Below are 20,601 nucleotides of genomic sequence, written 5' to 3'. Positions count from 1 at the left end.
GACCAAGCATGTGGATGAAGGTAAAGCAGTGGATGTAGTGTACATGGATTTTAGTAAGGCATTTGATAAAGTTCCCCATGGTAGGCTTCTGCACAAAGTAAGGAGGCATGGGATAGTGGGAAATTTGGCCAGTTGGATAACGAACTGGCTAACCGATAGAAGTCAGAGAGTGGTGGTGGATGGCAAATATTCAGCCTGGATCCCAGTTACCAGTGGTGTACCGCAGGGATCAGTTCTGGGTCCTCTGCTGTTTGTGATTTTCATTAATGACTTGGATGAGGGAGTTGAAGGGTGGGTCAGTAAATTTGCAGACGATACGAAGATTGGTGGAGTTGTGGATAGTAAGGAGGGCTGTTGTCGGCTGCAAAGAGACATAGGTAGGATGCAGAGCTGGGCTGAGAAGTGGCAGATGGAGTTTAACCCTGAAAAGTGTGAGGTTGTCCATTTTGGAAGGACAAATATGAATGCGGAATACAGGGTTAACGGTAGAGTTCTTGGCATTGTGGAGGAGCAGAGAGACCTTGGGGTCTATGTTCATACATCTTTGAAAGTTGCCACTCAAGTGGATAGAGCTGTGAAGAAGGCCTATGGTGTGCTCGCGTTCATTAACAGAGGGATTGAATTTAAGAGCCGTGAGGTGATGATGCAGCTGTACAAAACTTTGGTAAGGCCACATTTGGAGTGCTGTGTACAGTTCTGGTCGCCTCATTTTAGGAAGGATGTGGAAGCTCTGGAAAAGGTGCAAAGAAGATTTACCAGGATGTTGCCTGGAATGGAGAGTAGGTCTTACGAGGAAAGGTTGTGGGTGCTAGGCCTTTTCTCATTAGAGCGGAGAAGGATGAGGGGCGACTTGATAGAGGTTTATAAGATGATCAGGGGAATAGATAGAGTAGACAGTCAGAGACTTTTTCCCCAGGTGGAACACACCATTACAAGGGGACATAAATTTAAGGTGAAAGGTGGAAGATATAGGAGGGATATCAGAGGTAGGTTCTTTACCCAGAGAGTAGTGGGGGCATGGAATGCACTGCCTGTGGAAGTAGTTGAGTCGGAAACATTAGGGACCTTCAAGCAGCTGTTGGATAGGTACATGGATTACGGGAAAATGATATAGTGTAGATTTATTTGTTCTTAAGGGCAGCACGGTAGCATTGTGGATAGCACAATTGCTTCACAGATCCATGGTCCCAGGTTCGATTCCGGCTTGGGTCATTGTCTGTGCGGAGTCTGCACGTCCTCCCCGTGTCTGCGTGGGTTTCCTCCGGGTGCTCCGGTTTCCTCCCACAGTCCAAAGATGTGCGGGTTAGGTGAATTGGCCAATGATAAATTGCCCTTAATGTCCAAATTGCCCTTGGTGTTGGGTGGAGGTGTTGAGTTTGGGTAGGGTGCTCTTTCCAAGAGCTGGTGCAGACTCGGGGGGCCGAATGGCCTCCTTCTGCACTGTAAATTCAATGATAATCTATGATTAATCTAGGACAAAGGTTCGGCACAACATCGTGGGCCGAAGGGCCTGTTCTGTGCTGTATTTTCTATGTTCTATATGTTCCTATATGTTTAAGGTGAGAGGGGAGAGATGCAAAAGAGACCAGAGAGGATTTGCTTTCACGCGGAGGGTGGTGAGCATCCGAAATGGGCTGCCAGAGGCAGTGTAGAATCGGTACAATGTTTTCCTTTAAAATACAGTGAAATATTTACATAGAACATAGAACATACAGCACAGAACAGGCCCTTCGGCCCACGATGTTGTGCCGAACCTTTGTCCTAGATTAATCATAGATTATCATTGAATTTACAGTGCAGAAGGAGGCCATTCGGCCCTTTGAGTCTACACCGGCTCCTGGAAAGAGCACCCTACCCAAACTCAACACCCCCACCCAACACCAAGGGCAATTTTGGACATTAAGGGCAATTTATCATTGGCCAATTCACCTAACCTGCACACCTTTGGACTGTGGGAGGAAACCGGAGCACCCGAAGGAAACCGGAGCACCCGGAGGAAACCCACGCAGACAAGGGGAGGACGTGCAGACTCCGCACAGACAATGACCCAAGCCGGAATCGAACCTGGGACCCTGGAGCTGTGAAGCAATTGTGCTATCCACAATGCTACCGTGCTGCCCTTAAGAACAAATACATCTACACTGTATCATTTTACCGTAATCCATGTACCTATCCAATAGTTGCTTGAAGGTCCCTAATGTTTCCGACTCAACTACTTCCACAGGCAGTGATTCCATGCCCCCACTACTCTCTGGGTAAAGAACCTACCTCTGATATCCCTCCTATATCTTCCACCTTTCACCTTAAATTTATGTCCCCTTGTAATGGTTTGTTCCACCCGGGGAAAATGTCTCTGACTGTCTACTCTATGTGTTCCCCTGATCATCTTATAAACCTCTATCAAGTCGCCCCTCATCCTTCTCCGTTCTAATGAGAAAAGGCCTAGCACCCTCAACCTTTCCTCGTAAGACCTACTCTCCATTCCAGACAACATCCTGGTAAATCTTCTTTGCACCTTTTCCAAAGCTTCCACATCCTTCCTAAAATGAGGCCACCAGAACTGTACACAGTACTCCAAATGTGGCCTTACCAAAGTTTTGTACAGCTGCATCGTCACCTCACGGCTCTTAAATTCAATCCCTCTGTTAATGAACGCGAGCACACCATAGGCCTTCTTCACAGCTCTATCCACTTGAGTGGCAACTTTCAAAGATGTATAAACATAGACCCCAAGATCTCTCTGCTCCTCCACATTGCCAAGAACTCTACCGTTAACCCTGTATTCCGCATTCATATTTGTCCTTCCAAAATGGACAACCTCACACTTTTCAGGGTTAAACTCCATCTGCCACTTCTCAGCCCAGCTCTGCATCCTATCTATGTCTCTTTGCAGCCGACAACAGCCCTCCTCACTATCCACAACTCCACCAATCTTCGTATCGTCTGCAAATTTACTGACCCACCCTTCAACTCCCTCATCCAAGTCATTAATGAAAATCACAAACAGCAGAGGACCCAGCGGTACGCCACTGGTAACTGGGATCCAGGCTGAATATTTGCCATCCACCAGCACTCTCTGACTTCTATCAGTTAGCCAGTTCGTTATCCAACTCGCCAAATTTCCCACTATCCCATGCCTCCTTACTTTCTGCATAAGCCTACCATGGGGAACCTTATCAAATGCTAATTTTATCAAATCAAATTTACCTGGGCAGGGTGAATATAGAGGGACATGGATCAAATGTGGGCAAGTGGGACTAACTTGGTGATAGAAACTGGGCAACATGGACAAGCTGGGCCGAAGGACCTGTTTCCATGCTGTAAACATCTATGACTCTGTGACTTTATGGAGGAAGTGTTCAATCACACAGATCAGGTCAAACGCAGTGACACCCTGCTGGGATTGATCTAAGCTACAGAGTGTGAGGATGTTTAGCTGAACAAACCGGAATGCTTGAAATATTTTACGAATCTGTGGTATCACTGACAAGAGAAATAGTTAACATTTCAGATCCTGACCCTTCATTGGAACGACCTGTTCCTCTCTCCACAGAAGCTGCCGGGTCAGCTGAATATTTGCAGCATTTTCTGTCTTTGTTTCAGATTTGCGGCATCCGCAGTATTTTGCTGTTGGGCCAAAGGACAATGAGTTGTCTTTCCTGCTCTGAGGGTTATTGCAGGTCTCTCTGGCTGTGATTATCGCTGATTATCCATCTCTGGGATCTGTATTATTCAATAAGACTGCCGTTTGTGGAGGGTTTCTGAAATCCAGTCAGGGAGCTGGAGTTAAAATACACGGAGCCCTTACTCAATCTAAATGTAGGGCAGAACAGTCTCGAGGTGCTCAACGACCAGCCTAGTTTGTTTGTTCCTGTGAATACAACAGGATATAGACAGAGACAGCTGCAAACACATGTTGCATTTCATTCAGAAAGTCATCGAATCAGACAGCAGAGAAATGGCCCTTCAGCCCATCGCATCTGTGCCGGTCAGAAACAACCACCGAACCATTCTCATCCCATTTCCCAGCACTTGGATCATCGCCTCGTGTACCCTGGGATCGCAAATGCCCATCTAAACACTTCTTAGATATTATGAGGGGATCTGCTCCACCAACCTTTCAGGCAGGGAGTTCCAAACTCCCGCCTCCCTCCAGGGAAAGAGGTTTTCCAATAAACGGTTTCACAAGAAAAGCCTCTGCAGTCAGGAGCTGAAAAGGGAGAGATGACCCCTCTGTCATCTTGTACTCAGTGCCGCTATTAATAAAGTCATGACACTGTTTGATTTATAAACGACTCTTACAGCCTGCCCTGTCACCTTCAATGATTTGGACACATGTCCCGCTGTTCCTGCACTCTTTCTTGTAAATAGACACTTTATTTTATATTGTCTACTTCTGTTCTTCCTACAAAAATAAATCGCCTCATTCCTTGTCTGCTACATGTCCTCCCATTGCACCAACCTGGCTGTGTGCTTTCGGAGTTTTACTAGAATTTCTGTAGCGCTTTTCACAGCCACAGGACGGTCCAAAACATTCCCAGACAATGAAGTAGTTTTGAAATGTCGTCACTCTGCGAATTACTGAACTTTTGAACTGCCTGTTGGACAACTACAGAAATCCTCATATGGGGATGGGAAAGCGTTGCAGGTGTGGCTCTGTGGCGCAACGGATAGCGCGTTGGGCTTCTAGTCGCTGTCGTGATGAGACATTCAAAGGTTGTGGGTTCGAGTCCCACCAGAGTCGGTTTTTAGGCAAGGTTTGAATAAATCAGCAACAGGTTTATCAATGTCTCCAGGTCAGTGAAACTGCCGCCCCGAACTTCCTTCTGAAAGGCGACTCCAGTCACTCTCCGCTTTCCCATCAGAACAACGTCACAGAAGAAATCCCATAAATAAAATCTTTGAAAGCTGCTGACCAGAGTCAGTCTGTTCCCTCCTCAGACAGATTGCAAACCGTGCAGATATATCAGCGGGCAGTTTGTTCCTCACAGGCAGCTCCAAACAAGGATGATGTGAATCGACACCACTGGATGATGTGAATCTAACACCAACACGTTTATCACAGCTGTGATGAACAGCTCATGTTGCAGCTTTAGATCAGACAGTGGAGGATGATCACAGGCGCTCTGTCAGACTGCATGGTCCTTCAGACATGTTTCCGACTGGACACGTGGAATGAGCGGCCGTGTGAACATTAGCGGTTCAGGGGGAGATTTCTCACTGGAGTTCCGGTTCCATTCCCAGACCTTTCTCTTTCCTTGTCCTCTTGTCATTTGCACTTTTCATTTTTCCATCAATGGCGGCCGCGTCTTCAGCTGTCTGAGCCTTGAGCTCTACAATTCATTCTAGAAAAATCTCCAGCTGTCTCTCCGCCGTCCAAGTGCAAAATGAATGAATGCAATTAGAAGCAAAAAAACGGGGACGGGCAAGAAACACACCAAACAAAACATAATCTAAAATTACTGAGCTCGATGTTGAGGACGGAGTTCTGTGGGTGGCTACTTAAATGTTGAGGTGGTTTTACTCGAGTTTCCGTTAATCGCCATTGGAACACGGATGACCAACGACAGAAAGGTCAGAGTGGGGAGGTGGAGAATTGAAATGACAAGTGGCAGGAAACTCAAAGTCATGATTGTGGATTGAACAGAGATTTATCAAAGCGGTCACAGTCTGTTATCTGACCTGTTGAAGTAGATGAGACCAAATTGTGGCAGCAAATACCGTTGGGGGCGAATGGCCTCCTTCTGCACTGTGAATTCGATGATAATCTATGATACAGGAGATTAAACTGAAAAGCACAAGTGTCTCACTGGTTCACTTGGGATGAGTGTTTTGGGCCCTTGGATAATGAGGAGGGAGGGGGTAAAAAGACAGGAGTTGCATCTCCTGCACTTGCAAAGAAAGGTGCAGATAGAAAGTGAGCGGATATTGGCGGTGGAGCAGCGGTCGCGGAGGGGATTGTCCCTTCAGTCTGGTGAATGGGGAGAGCAGGGGAGGGCGTTTTTGATGATGTCATAAATGGTCCCTGGAATACGGAGACTGACGGGCTGCAAGGTGAGAACAAGCGGCACCAAATCAGTTCAGCTCGACTTACACAGGACACAACAATGTCAGTAACGGAAAGATATTTTGGGAGAAGAGCAAGAGTTTTGCAACATCGTTCACTTTTATTTCCATTTCCCACCTTAGCCGCTTTTCCTACAAATGTTGGCAGCGGTTGGACTTCCACCCGCATCCTCGAAGAGACTGAAACCTAAACCCATCTCCTCAGACCGCTCGGCCTCGCTATCCTAAAGGTTCATTGTTTCTGATACTGATGACTGGTGATTGGCATCTTGCTGTTTATCAGCTGAGTCCAGGATTTCACATTGAGAGAGAAGGAAATGATCCAATCACAGAGCTGGAACGCTGCTTCTAGTTTTCTCCCCACAGATGCTGTTTAATTCTGAGCATTTGCAGCATTTCCTGTGTTTATTATTTATGATGATCAATATTTGAAGTAATTTGCTTTGTGATTTGTGAACTTTCTGAGCTGAGTTCAGGGGACTCGGTTTCCAAAATATTTTTAAAAATATTTGACGGGATGTGAGTGTCGCTGAATCCGTCAACAATTATTGTCCAAAATGTATTACCCTTGAGAATTTGGCGGTGACGTGAATCTTGAGCCGCTGCAAGTCCATGTGGTGTATGCACACACACAGTGCCGTTAGGGAGGGAGTTCCGGGATTGTGAGCCAGCCACAGAAAGGGTGATATATTTCCCAGGATGGTGTGTGTCTCGGAGTGGAACTTGCAGGTGGTCGCTGTTTCTCTGTATCTGCTCCCCTTGTGTTTCCAGGTGAGAGATCCCGCGGGGTTGGATGGACCCTCGCGGAGGAACTGTCAATGTCAGGGGTGGGATTTCAATCCTCGCCTCCAGAGGAGACTGCGACCTGAACTACGAACTGGCCTTAGACCCACTCGGCCATCCTGACACACGACGCACTATCAGAAACTCCCACCGCAAATGATATCAAATCCATAACTGCAGTGACCTGGGCTAAGTTTCTGAGTCAGCACCCACACAAACATTACCTACAGCCTAGAGCTCAATGACTGAAGATCGAGTTTGTCTTTCCAATGAAGATGGTTGGAGTGTGAACAATTTCCTGTCCTTCCTTTGATTTTCTCCAGGCCTGTGGGGAAGTTGCTGGGTGGCAGGTACAATATTGAAGTGAGGAAAATGGAAAAGTGAATTGGTGCAATGACGCTCCCTTTCTTTCTCTGCAGTTTTTATTGAGGGGAGTTTGTGTTCGTTCACTTGGTGAGGATCACTGACTGTATGTGATTGTGGAGCAGGCAGAGGATGTGACACATGTCCGGAAGCAGCCGAGTTTGTGGATGTTGCTCCATGAATCTTCACGGCTCACAGGGTGAAAGGAGTTTTCGACATCGAAAATGACCAAGTCCGGCAGCTGGAGCTTTCCCTTGTATTTTATGGAATCTGGGAATCAGCGGATCATCAAAACACAGAAATGAAACACGTCTAGTCACAGTATTTTCTCACATGATGTTAACATCAGTTATCTCAGCGCAGCAGGTGGCTGCGTGGCCTAACGGATAAGGTGAATCTACTGATAATATCAGAAAACTGCAGGTTCGAGTCCTGCCGCGGCCGTTTCAAACCGAAATCACATTGCTGGTTTTCCTTCCTCAGCTCAAAGTTCCGCGTTTCCGTCTAAACATTTCCCGACTTGTCTCAGAATCTATTTTCTTGCTATTTTGTTCATTCAATTGTTTCTCATCTTGGTACTCTGCTTAGATCCTAAGGAATCCACAATTTCTGTTTGATCTGGATAAACAATCGAAGCTCCATCCAGAACAAAATGTTTTGTGTCAATCGGTTCAATAAGATTCTGTGGCGGGAATTCTAATCTACTCAGGAAGATGTTTAGTAATGAGCTGAATGGACGGTTTTGTTAACTGGGGTGAAAGGTTATGACACTGGATTGGGAAACCAGCGGCCCGAACTAATCTTTGGGACAGAGAATAAATCCCAACACGGCCTCTGGTGACAGTTAAATTCACTGATTTAATAAATCTGGAATTGAAAGGCATCAGAACTGGTTAACTTTAGTCAGGTGTAAGCTGGTACCTTTTCTGATTGGTTAGATAATGCACCGCAGTCAATACTTCACTTCTTCACCAACTGCGCCCAACTGACCGCAATGTTTTTTAAAAAAACATGAATTTCTGGAATATCTGTAACTGATATTGTTACACCAACAATTTAATCAGTCGAACAGTGCGTTTAGGGAGCTGAGATTTTCGAATAGTTCAAGGGTTGGACTCCAAATCCAATGGTCTTTTTCCACGGAGATTCTATCCCTTCTCACATACAGTAAGAAGTCTTACAACACCAAATTAAAGTCCAACAGGTTTGTTTCAAATCACTAGCTCTCGGAGCGCTGCTCCTTCCCCAGCTGAATGGAGAGGTAGGTTCCAGAAACATTTATACAGACAAAGTCAAAGATGCAAGACTTTAAATGCGAGCATTTGCAGGTAATTAAGTCTTTACAGAGCCAGAGAGAGGGATAACCCCAGGTTAAAGAGGTGTGAATTGTTTCAAGCCAGGACAGTTGGTTGGATCTCGCAAGCAAAGGCCAGATGGTGTTTGGAAAGTTATCAAGGGTTGTCTATAGAGTCCTGTATCTTTTGGGGAGTGGTCAGGATTTGTAGTTGATATACTGTTTACTGTGTGTTTATAAAATGTTAACTGGATTCATGTAATAAAAATACTTTTGTTTTAAACATACTTTAGATCTCTGTTGCATCACACCTGTAAAATGGGCCCTTGTGCTCCCCATAACCAAAATGTATTTAAAGTTGTGGGTCAGGTGAACTCCGTGATATACTTTGGGGTTCTCTAAACCCTGGCCCATAATACGTGGACCGAGGTACAGTGAGAAGTATTGTTCTACATACAGTCCAGACAGATCGGTTCATACATGTAAAACATAACATAGAACATAGAACATAGAACAATACAGCGCAGTACAGGCCCTTCGGCCCACGATGTTGCACCGAAACAAAAACCATCTAACCTACACTATGCCATTATCATCCATATGTTTATCCAATATACTTTTAAATGCCCTCAATGTTGGCGAGTTCACTACTGTAGCAGGTAGGGCATTCCACGGCCTCACTACTCTTTGCGTAAAGAACCTACCTCTGACCTCTGTCCTATATCTATTACCCCTCAGTTTAAAGTTATGTCCCCTCGTGCCAGCCATATCCATCCGCGGGAGAAGGCTCTCACTGTCCACCCTATCCAACCCCCTGATCATTTTGTATGCCTCTATTAAGTCTCCTCTTAACCTTCTTCTCTCCAACGAAAACAACCTCAAGTCCGTCAGCCTTTCCTCATAAGATTTTCCCTCCATACCAGGCAACATCCTGGTAAATCTCCTCTGCACCCGCTCCAAAGCCTCCACGTCCTTCCTATAATGCGGTGACCAGAACTGTACGCAATACTCCAAATGCGGCCGGACCAGAGTTCTGTACAGCTGCAACATGACCTCCCGACTCCAGAACTCAATCCCTCTACCAATAAAGCCCAACACTCCATAGGCCTTCTTCACAACCCTATCAACCTGGGTGGCAACTTTCAGGGATCTATGTACATGGACACCTAGATCCCTCTGCTCAGCCACACTTTCAAGAACTTTACCATTAGCCAAATATTCCGCATTCCTGTTATTCCTCCCAAAGTGAATCACCTCACACTTCTCTACATTAAACTCCATTTGCCACCTCTCAGCCCAGCTCTGCAGCTTATCTATCTCCCTCTGTAACCTGCTACATCCTTCCACACTATCGACAACACCACCGACTTTAGTATCATCTGCAAATTTACTCACCCACCCTTCTGTGCCTTCCTCTAGGTCATTGATAAGACATGCATAAATACACAATGTAAATAATAATAACAGTAATAATAAATGTAAGTAATATTAGTAAACAATAGCAAATCGTAAATAGAGACAAGAGTGAAAAGTTGGGTTAATCGCGTCAGTAAAATGACACAAGCAACATTCAGTTTACGGACACTCCTGGAGCCTGATGAGATCAGCAACTGATGTATTTGCATTGTGATAAGAAGTCTTACAACACTAGGTTAAAGTCCAACAGGTTTCTTTCGAATCACTAGCTTTTGGAGCGCAGCTCCTTCCTCAGGTGAATCGAAAGAAACCTGTTGGACTTAATCCTGGTGCTGTAAGACTTCTTACTGAGCCCACCCAAGTCCAACACCGGCATCACCACATCATGGCTTACATTATGACGACTAATACAAAAACATGCAATTCGTGGCCATGAGGCGGTAGATTCAAATCCCACCAGAGTCGGCTTTTGGGTGTCACCGTGGTTAACACTCAGGGTACCCGGGTCAATTCCAGCCTTGGGTTACAGTCTTGCACGTTCTTCCCGTGTCTGCGTGAGTTTCCTCCACTGTCCAAAGATGTCCAGTTTAGGTGGATTGGCCATGTTAAATTAGCCCTTAGAGTCCAAACGTTTACGTGGGTATGGGCCGTAGGTTGGGTGCTCCTTCGGATGATCAGTGCAGACTCGATGGGCCGAATGTCCTCCTTCTGCACAAGAAGTATTCTATGATTGCTTAAACAGGGTGAAGATGGCAGCCTCAGGACACAGAGACAAGGTAAGCTCTCAGGCCAGAGTAAGAGCCCTATGTAATGATTCCTAACATTGGAAATAAACTGCATAAATACATTTATTGTGGACTGGTGCCATCTCCTGGCTGAACGGGAGGCGTTCGGCAAAGACACTTTCATTCATGAGCATTTTAAATTTGGACACTCCTCAAATTCAATAAACAAAATAACCTTCATTTGTGCGCTTCTTTCTTAAAATCCACCTTCATTCTTTTTCAGTACAAATGTTTTTTGAACACATGAGTTCTCAGTTAGAAACAATAGTAAACAGCTGGGTTATCCGGGCCAGAAAAATGAGACAAGTACATTTCAGTTTACAAACTGTGTTATGGACACACCTGGTACCTGGTGAAATTAGCACCTAAGTTACTTACAAAATGATGACTAATTCATAAAAGTGATGGTTACAAAGCAGGTTACAAACGGCAGCATCGGGACACAAGGACAAGTTGAGGTCTCAGGCCGGAGTAAGAGTCCTATGTAATGGTACCGTACGGCCTCCCTGAACAGGCGCCGGAATGTGGCTTTTCACAGTAAGTTCATTGAAGCCTACTTGTGACAATAAGCGATTGTTGTTACACACAGAACATCAGAAATAAATAGCATCAATAAATGTATTGTGGACTGGTGCCATCTCCTGGATGGTTCCTGACACTTTCAGGAACATTTTTAAATTGGAGTGAAATAGCATAAACATTGTAAGAATGATTAAAAACAGTCTCTCAAGCAAATGAAAAGTGAAGATAAACAATAGTTGGGCCATGGTGAGTCAGCAGGGACGGTATATGGGGAGCATTGCTCCCTTCCCGGCTGTTGACAAGCCTTCAATTTGTTGCGCTGCTTTATTTAGAACTTTCAGTTCGGCTGGTCAGTTTCACAATGAGAGACATTAAAAATTCTGACATATGATGAATTCTGGCAAAAGATGTGACAAAAATAAATTTCACATTGCTTTGTGATCAGACATTTTCACAATTCTGCTTCCTGACGAAGTTAATATGAACGTTACTGAGGTGATGATCTTGTCCTGACAAATAAGAAAATTCAGAGCGAAAACAGAATAAGAAAAACAGCTTCAGGGCACAAGAAGATTCTAATGTAATGACATTTCATCAGAATACATTGAATGATGACACAAAACTGCATTTTTCGAACAAATGACTCCAACATGGTAGTTATTTCGCTGCGAGTAGGGTTCGAACCTACGCGGGGAAATTTATTGGATTTCGAGTCCAACGCCTTAACCACTCGGCCATCGCGGCTGACAGCTATGCAACCAATTCGTTCTATAGAAAGCATTGTAAAATCAGACACGCGGGATTGCAGTAATGCGATGAACGGTGTCCCAGTCTTTCTTTGAGTAGGGATTGAAACTGCGTGGGGAAAAAACCATTAGATGAACCTTCACAGTATTGAGAATGTTAAGGAGAACGAACTGTTTTGATAACAGGAACACAAGATTATGTCGCTGGACTGGGAATCCAGAGGCCTGAACTCACCTTTCGTGACAAGATTTGATAAATCTGGAATTGAAATTTCGTCTCAGTAATGGCGCAGAAAGGTTCTTATTCAGACGGACCATATTTCCACAACTGGGAACACATTTACACAACAGGGAATGATTAGCACAACCACACTGAAGATCTGTCACCGGCAGAGTCACGGTTCCAACAGAGAGAACAGTTACACAGCAGAGAGCTCAGTTACACAGCAGAGAGCACAGTTACACAGCAGAGAGCACAGTTACACAGCAGAGAGCACAGTTACACAGCAGAGAGATCAGTTACACAGCAGAGAGCTCAGTTACACAGCAGTGTACAGTTACACAGCAGAGAGCTCAGTTACACAGCAGACAGCAGAGAGCACAGTTACACAGCAGAGAGCACAGTTACACAGCAGAGAGCTCAGTTACACAGCAGAGAGGTCAGTTACACAGCAGTGTACAGTTACACAGCAGAGAGCTCAGTTACACAGCAGAGAGCTCAGTTACACAGCAGAGAGCTCAGTTACACAGCAGAGAGCTCAGTTACACAGCAGAGAGGTCAGTTACAGAGCAGAGAGCTTAGTTACACAGCAGAGAGCACAGTTACACAGCAGAGAGCTCAGTTACACAGCAGAGAGCTCAGTTACACTGCAGAGAGGTCAGTTACACAGCAGAGAGCCCAGTTACACAGCAGAGAGCTCAGTTACACAGCAGAGAGCCCAGTTACACAGCAGAGAGCTCAGTTACACAGCAGAGAGCTCAGTTACACAGCAGATAGGTCAGTTACACAGCAGAGAGCACAGTTACACAGCAGAGAGCACAGTTACACAGCAGAGAGCTCAGTTAAACAGCAGAGAGCACAGTTACACAGCAGAGAGATCAGTTACACAGCAGAGAGCTCAGTTACACAGCAGTGTACAGTTACACAGCAGAGAGCTCAGTTACACAGCAGACAGCAGAGAGCACAGTTACACAGCAGAGAGCACAGTTACACAGCAGAGAGCTCAGTTACACAGCAGAGAGGTCAGTTACACAGCAGAGAGCTTAGTTACACAGCAGAGAGCACAGTTACACAGCAGAGAGGTCAGTTACAGAGCAGAGAGCTCAGTTACACAGCAGAGAGCTCAGTTACACAGCAGAGAGGTCAGTTACAGAGCAGAGAGCTTAGTTACACAGCAGAGAGCACAGTTACACAGCAGAGAGCTCAGTTACACAGCAGAGAGCTCAGTTACACTGCAGAGAGGTCAGTTACACAGCAGAGAGCCCAGTTACACAGCAGAGAGCTCAGTTACACAGCAGAGAGCCCAGTTACACAGCAGAGAGCTCAGTTACACAGCAGAGAGCTCAGTTACACAGCAGATAGGTCAGTTACACAGCAGAGAGCACAGTTACACAGCAGAGAGCACAGTTACACAGCAGAGAGCTCAGTTAAACAGCAGAGAGCACAGTTACACAGCAGAGAGCACAGTTACACAGCAGAGAGGTCAGTTACACAGCAGAGTGCACGGTTACACAGCAGAGAGCACGGTTACACAGCAGAGAGCTCAGTTACACAGCAGAGAGCACAGTTACATAGCAGAGAGCACAGTTACACAGCAGGATATACATTTACAAACAGGGCCTCTCTGTGTGCAGCAGAAAACACATTTTCCGAAAAAAACAGTTTCACCATCTCGGCACCTTTTCTGTGTGGCATTGTGCGTGTGTCCTGATGGTCTCTACCTGCATTTCTGTGTGTCTTTCTCTGTCTGTCACAGCCGTGATGATGTTGCGGATTAATCTCACTTTTCCCAAACGGTAATTGTGATTGACAGATACAGAAAGATTTTCACACTGACATTCAGTACCAATGTCTGATAGAGACTGAAACCCACCCTCACATACAGTATCAGACATTGACACATAATGAAGGAATCCTGCTCTCACAACCTGTTCCAGAGACTGAGGTGCAGTGTTCCCTCCACTCGCGAATACTACCTGTGATTTACAGATACAGAACAAATCTCAGTCAGGTGAGTAGCAGAGTTTGATGGGTACGACATGTATTCCACAATCGCCTTCTCTGCGCCAGATAATCAGATGCAATCGACATGCGGTGTCTGTGTTGTTTTAACAAGAGTTTTACACAAGAACCGGAACACATTTACACAATATCAGGGTATAAGACGGAGGAGCAGAAGTAGACCATTCAGCCCATCGAATATGCTCCGTATTTTAATGAGATCATGCTTGATCTGATATATGATGTGTTATGACCTCATACGGTGGCACGTTGTCACAGTGGTTACCTCACAGCGCCCGCGATCCGGGTTCAATTCCAGCCTTTGGTCACTGACTGTATGGAGTTTGCACTTTTTCTCTGTGTCTATGGGTTTCCTCCGGGTGCTGCGATTTCCACGCACGTCCAAATGTGTGTGGGTTAGGTGGAATGCCCATGCTCAATTGCCCCTTTGTGTTTATAAAGTTGGGTAGTGCGTTACAGGGATGTGGTTGGGGCATAGGGACTCTTTCAGAGTTCGGTGCAGAGTCGATGGGCCGAATGGACACCTTTTACATTTTAATGATTTCATGATAATCCTCGTGCCCACTTTCCCGGCTTTTCATCTCTAGATTTCATGATTAACCTTTAAAACCAATACTCCAACCAAGCCTCAGGTACCAGTAACTCCTCAATGGGCGTTAATTTTCCGGCTGCCAATCATTTGATTAGTCTGAGGGAAGTCACATCCTGGAAACATCATACATTGATCCAGTTCCAAAATAAATTAAGGTGCTTTAGTCCCTGATAACCATCGGCTGCTTTCCCCGTTGACGGTGAGATCTGACTGATGGTGATTTAACCTCAGGATCACGATACCTCAGGCGAGTGGCAAGGCTGTGAAGGCGGGGTTTTCCTGATTCAGTTCTATTGTAACCGTGTGATCTGAATCTAATTAACCTGGTTCTCACTCTGGTAATATTGTCTCATGCTGAGGCAAACCTCACCGATTGGATAGACGAGTGATCGTTCTTCAGTCTTGTCATGGACGAATCCGAGCTCACTGGGCTAAATCGCTGGCTTTTAAGGCAGGCCAGCAGCACGGTTCAATTCCCGTACCAGCCTCCCCGAACAGGCGCCGGAATGTGGCGACTAGGGGCTTTTCACAGTAACTTCATTGAAGCCTACTCGTGACAATAAGCGATTTTCATTTTTCATTTCATATGAAGGCACTTTCTGGACAGTTTACCTTTCAAACAGGAATAGTCTCATCGTACCACAATAATTTATCATTAATCTGTTCCAAGTATACTTTCACGACTCGCTGAAAGAATATAATCCCTATTTCCTGGGGAATGAAGCCAGGCAGGTGTAGAAACCTGCAACTGAATGATCAGAAAATGTCCATCGTGAAATGTGTGTTCCGATGATCGACGGATTCCTCGGTGAAGCCGGGAGCGTTTGTTTTTGCTGTCAAATGCTGGTTGATTCCAGTCTTTCAGCGGGAGGCTTTCACACTGTGTGGAAATATCTTGGACATGATATTGAAGTGTTTCACATCAGTCCATTCATAAAAGTCCCTGAATGTGATGGGAATTCATTTTACTGAAAAAAACTGCATTCCCAACATTGAACACGGGGCTGAAGACAAAGAGGCGGATATTGTCCATCAGTTCATGAATGCAAAACGAATTAAGACTTTTTGACGCATGCACTTGTCGGTTGAGGTGGCCGAGTGGTGAAGGCGATGGACTGCTAGTCCATTGTGCTCTGTAACGGCGTTCGAATCCCATCCTCGTCGATTTTTCATACGCTGTTTTCTCGGAAGTGGGACTCATTTTTCGATGATGGATCTGCAATCACTGACGTGCAAATCTATTCCAAGTTGTGAGGCCGGATTGCATCGAGCTGTGTTGGAAAAGCGAGAATTCAAAATTCAGTCTTGTTCTGATTGAATGAATTGATCGGGTCGTGAGAGAGGAACCACTTTGATTTGGCTTACTGTCACATGTACTGAAGTACAGTGAAAAGTATTTTTCTGCTACCAAGGAACATACACATTACATACAGAGTGGGCAAAAAAAGAATAATCGACACAGTGCATTGCCAAATGGTACATCGACAAACAGTGATTGGTCACAGTGCGGAACAAGTAGACAAACAAAGTAAATCCATGAGCAAGAGTAGCATAGGGCGTCGTGAGTAGTGTTCTTACAGGGAACAGATCAGTCCGAGGGAGAGTTGTTGAGGAGTCTAGTAGCTGTGGGGAAGAAGCTGTTCCTATGTCTGGATGCGCGGGTCTTCAGACTTCAGTGCCTTCTGCCTGATGAAATAGTCTGTAAAAAGTCAGAACCTGGGTGGGAGGGTTTCTGATAATGTTGTCTGCTGTCCTGCGGCAGCGGGAGTTGTAGGCAGAAACACTGTGCGGGTGGCATGCTTGTGTGATTGGTTGGGCTGAGTTCACCACATTGCAGTTTCTTGCGAAGTTGGACCGGGCAGTTGCCATACCAAGCTATGATGCAGCCCGATTGGATGCTCTCTATGGCGCATCTGTAGAAGTTTGTGAGAGTCGAAGCAGACATGACGAATTTCTTGTCCTTCCTTAGGAGGTAGAAACGATGTTGGGCTTTCTAGATTGTTGCATCAACGTGAGTGGACCAGGACAGACTGTTGATGACGGCGACCCCCAGAGATGTAAAGCTATCGACCATCTCCACTTCGCACCCATTGATGCAGACGGGTGTGTGTGTTGTGCAACGCTTCATGGCGTCGATGATCAGTTCCTTGGTCTTTCCGATATTTAGAGACAGGCTGTTTTAGGTACTGTTATGAGCGAGGCGTTTTCCGAACCCCAAAATGTATCAGAGAGTTCAACCAATCTCTCCCTTTAATGGATTTGCTGCTTTTCCTAGCACATGGCTTTTTCCCTAGATGTGGGATTACAATTATGGGCACGTGGGTTTTTAAACACAAAACACTGTTTATTCCATGAACTCAACTGAAGATCTTAAATAAACATTGGATCTCTGACTTCAAAGATAACTCAGAAAATATTGCAACAGTAAATAATTCCTTAAACTGTTCCTTCAAACTTCCAAGAGACTTAACATCTTGAAACAGAATCACATCCGGTTAAAGGCTTTACAATTATCAGTTTAAATCACCCAAATGATCCAGAGATTGTCTTTTATATCAGAGATCCAGCTCCCTGCTAACACAGGCACTCCCAAGCTCTTTTCAAACTGGCAGCTCTCTGGAAACACACAGACACACACAAGCTGCTTTTTAAACTGAAACAAAAATTTGAAAAATGGCTGACCTAAAGCCCAGCTCCACCCACTCTCTGGCATTACTGTTTTCTTAAAGGGACATCGCTCAAACATCCATGTCTTAAAGGAACTCTTCCATGATACCTCCACCCAAGCAAAAAAAAACCTTCAACTTCAAGATGGTTTCATTTTTCACTTTTGCACCATTCACTAAGAAATGTACACAGTAAATATACACTTTCGTTTAAAAAAAATAACAACACATGCAAACAGGTATAAGAATATAGTCCATTTTTCTTTGTTCTTCTTCCTCCGACCGAAATCCTTCTCGATTGACAGTCTCTTTGAACAAAATCTCTGCACGATCCATCCATTCCTCTACTCCTCGGCATTTCTCTTTAGAATCAGACACTTTAGTTCAATCTGACCACAGAGTCCCTTGCAATTCTCCAATACAGGAACATTGGTGATCACAGCTTTCAGGCAGTCAAATGCCTGTTGAAAGTCCGCAGTCCATTGAATATTTTTACGTTTCTTCTGCAATTCCATCAGTGGAGTAATCACGCCACAAAACGTTTGCACTGAAGTTCGATTAAATCCACTCATTCTAAGAAATCGCATTATTTCCCTTCCTCTTGAGGGTATCAGAAACTCCTCAAGGAAAGTGATTCGGGCTCCTGCAAATTCACTTTCGGCTAGTTTCATTACCAACCCCGCCACCTGAAGTCGATCGAAGAACTCCATACGATGCTTTAAATGTTCTTTCCATATCTGGAAGTTGGAAATAAAAGCAGATTGTTCCACTTTCTCAATGCAATCATTCAAACGTGGGATAGGATAAGAGTCAGTTCTTGTAACTGCATTCACCTTTCTATAGTCCACATACAACCGTTGGGTACCGTCTGGTTTAGGTACCATCAATATGGGTGAGCTCCATTGGCTGCGACCCACTTCAATTATGCCATTTTTAAGCATACTCTCAATCTCTTTGTTAACCTGTGCCAATTTTAACGGATGAAGTCTATATGGATGTTGTTTGATAGGAACAGCATTTCCTACATCTACATCATGTATAGCCATTTTAATACTACCCAATTTATCTCTACAAACTTGCCCATGTGATTTCAATAACTCTTTCTGGTCAGTTCGTTTTTCCTCTGGAAGGTAACTTAACAATTCATACCAATTTTTAAGAACATCCTCATTTTCCAATTTAATTTGAGGTATGTGAAGTTCACAGTCATCTGGATTTGGTTCGTCACTTTGAGTTAGAATCATTAAAATCTCATTTTTCTCTCCTTCCCTTTCAAAGTACCTTTTAAGCATATTCACATGACACACTCGGTGAGTCTTCCTTCTATCTGGTGCTTTTACCACTTAATTCACCTCATTTAATTTCCTTTCAATCTGATACGGCCCACAAAACATAGCTTTTAAAGGCTCCCCTGCCACTGGTAACAACTTTATCCCCACTGGCAAAACTACGAACTTTGGATTTCTTGTCCGCTACCCGTTTCATTCCATTTTGTGCAACTTTCAAATGTTGTCTAGCCAATTCACCTGCTCTATTTAATCGTTTCCTAAAATTTGACACGTAATCCAATAATGTAACTTCCGATTTCGCACCCACCAATTTTTCCTTAATCAATTTAAGCGGTCCTCTTACCTCATGACCAAAAACTAGTTCAAAAGGATTAAATTTGGTAGACTCATTAGGTGCATCCCTAATTGCAAACAATACGAATGGGATTCATTTATCCCAATCCTCTGGATAATCTTGACAGTACGGCCTCAACATTGGCGTTAATGTCTGTTGCAACCTTTCTGACGCTCTCTGCGATTCTGGATGGGACGCAGTTGATTTAAATTGCTTTATTCCTAAGCTATCCATAACTTCTTTGAATAACTTTGAAGTAAAATTAGTTCCTTGATCGGATTGAATTTCTGGTGGTAGTCTATATCTAGTAAAGAATTGAAGTAACTCCTCCACAATCCTTTGAGCTGTAATATTACGTACTGGAATGGCCTCTGGAAACCTAGTAGACACATCCATTACAGTCAAAAGATATTGATTCCCACTTTTTGTTCGAGGAAGAGGTCCTAGACAATGGATTAGGATTCTTTTAGAAGGTTCCTTAAATGCTGGAATGGGTATTAAGGGCGCTGGTTTTGTCACTGCTTGAGAGTTCCCTATCACTTGACATGTGCGACATGATTTACAAAATTTAACTACATCTTAATGTAGTCCAGGCCAATAAAAAAATTCTGTATTTTAGCTGGTGTTTTCCCTATTCCCAAATGACCTCCCACTGGTACCTCATGTGCAACTCGCAACACGTCCTTTCTATACCCTACCGGCAATACTACTTGATGATCTTCTGCCCACTTTTCATCTGCCTGCATATGTACTGGTCTCCATTTTCTCATCAGGACATCATTTTTACGGTAATAACACACTGGTATACTCTCAGATTCCTCTTCTGTATCTGCTTTCTGATATATCCGTTTTATTTCTATATTTTTCTGTTATAACTCCGCCAATTTTCCTGAACTAAAAATATCCGCCTCATCCTCCACCTCTTCCTGTTCTTTTTCAACCATCTGATCAAACATTGTTGCTGATAATTGCACTTCAACTTCATCTTTACTCTTTGATTTCTCCTCTTGCCTTAACCTGTAACTTTGCGACCTTGTTACTACAAAATCCGGACAAATCCCAGGATATTCGTCCTTCAACACTTCAGTTGACTGATTTTCCACTGTCTTATCAACCACAGTAGGCATCACTCCCACCTGCGATGCAGCTATATCATTACCCAAGATAAACTGTATTCCTGGACAAGATAGTTTATCTATTACTCCTACTACCTCTTCACCATTCTTCACTGGACTTTCCAACCTCACCTTATACAAGGGAACGCGACTCCTTTCATCCTGAATTCCACATATCACCACCTTTTCTGGCAACATTCTTCCCAAACTACATAATTCCTCATCTCTTACCATTAAAGATTGACTAGCCACTGTATCTCTTAACATTGTGACTTCTTCACCTGCTCCTCTTGATACACATAAGTAAAGTTTACCCACACAAGTAAATTCTTTAAATACATCTGGCACCTTCTTAACAATTGCTTCTTGAACAGGCTGTACAATTGTT

The 20,601-nt window shown here is 44.4% G+C and overlaps 1 protein-coding gene and 2 non-coding genes across 3 annotated transcripts in view; 1 reads left to right on the top strand and 2 right to left on the bottom strand.

Moving 5' to 3' along the window:
- The window catches only part of LOC140400073 (histone H2B-like), a 240,427-nt gene that overhangs the window by 44,876 nt on the left and 174,950 nt on the right, over positions 1-20,601 (bottom strand). The window lies entirely within an intron of this gene.
- On the top strand, positions 4,653-4,744 carry trnar-ucu (transfer RNA arginine (anticodon UCU)). The gene is given in 2 exon segments: positions 4,653-4,689; positions 4,709-4,744. It is a non-coding gene; the product is annotated as a tRNA-Arg (tRNA).
- trnas-cga (transfer RNA serine (anticodon CGA)) lies at positions 11,893-11,973 on the bottom strand. Its single transcript has one exon. It is a non-coding gene; the product is annotated as a tRNA-Ser (tRNA).

The sequence above is a fragment of the Scyliorhinus torazame genome, chromosome 24 (genome assembly GCF_047496885.1).
Source record: "Scyliorhinus torazame isolate Kashiwa2021f chromosome 24, sScyTor2.1, whole genome shotgun sequence".
Taxonomy (NCBI): domain Eukaryota; kingdom Metazoa; phylum Chordata; class Chondrichthyes; order Carcharhiniformes; family Scyliorhinidae; genus Scyliorhinus; species Scyliorhinus torazame.
The sequence above is the reverse complement of the archived record's forward strand: the minus strand, read 5'-3'. Positions and strand labels throughout refer to the sequence as shown.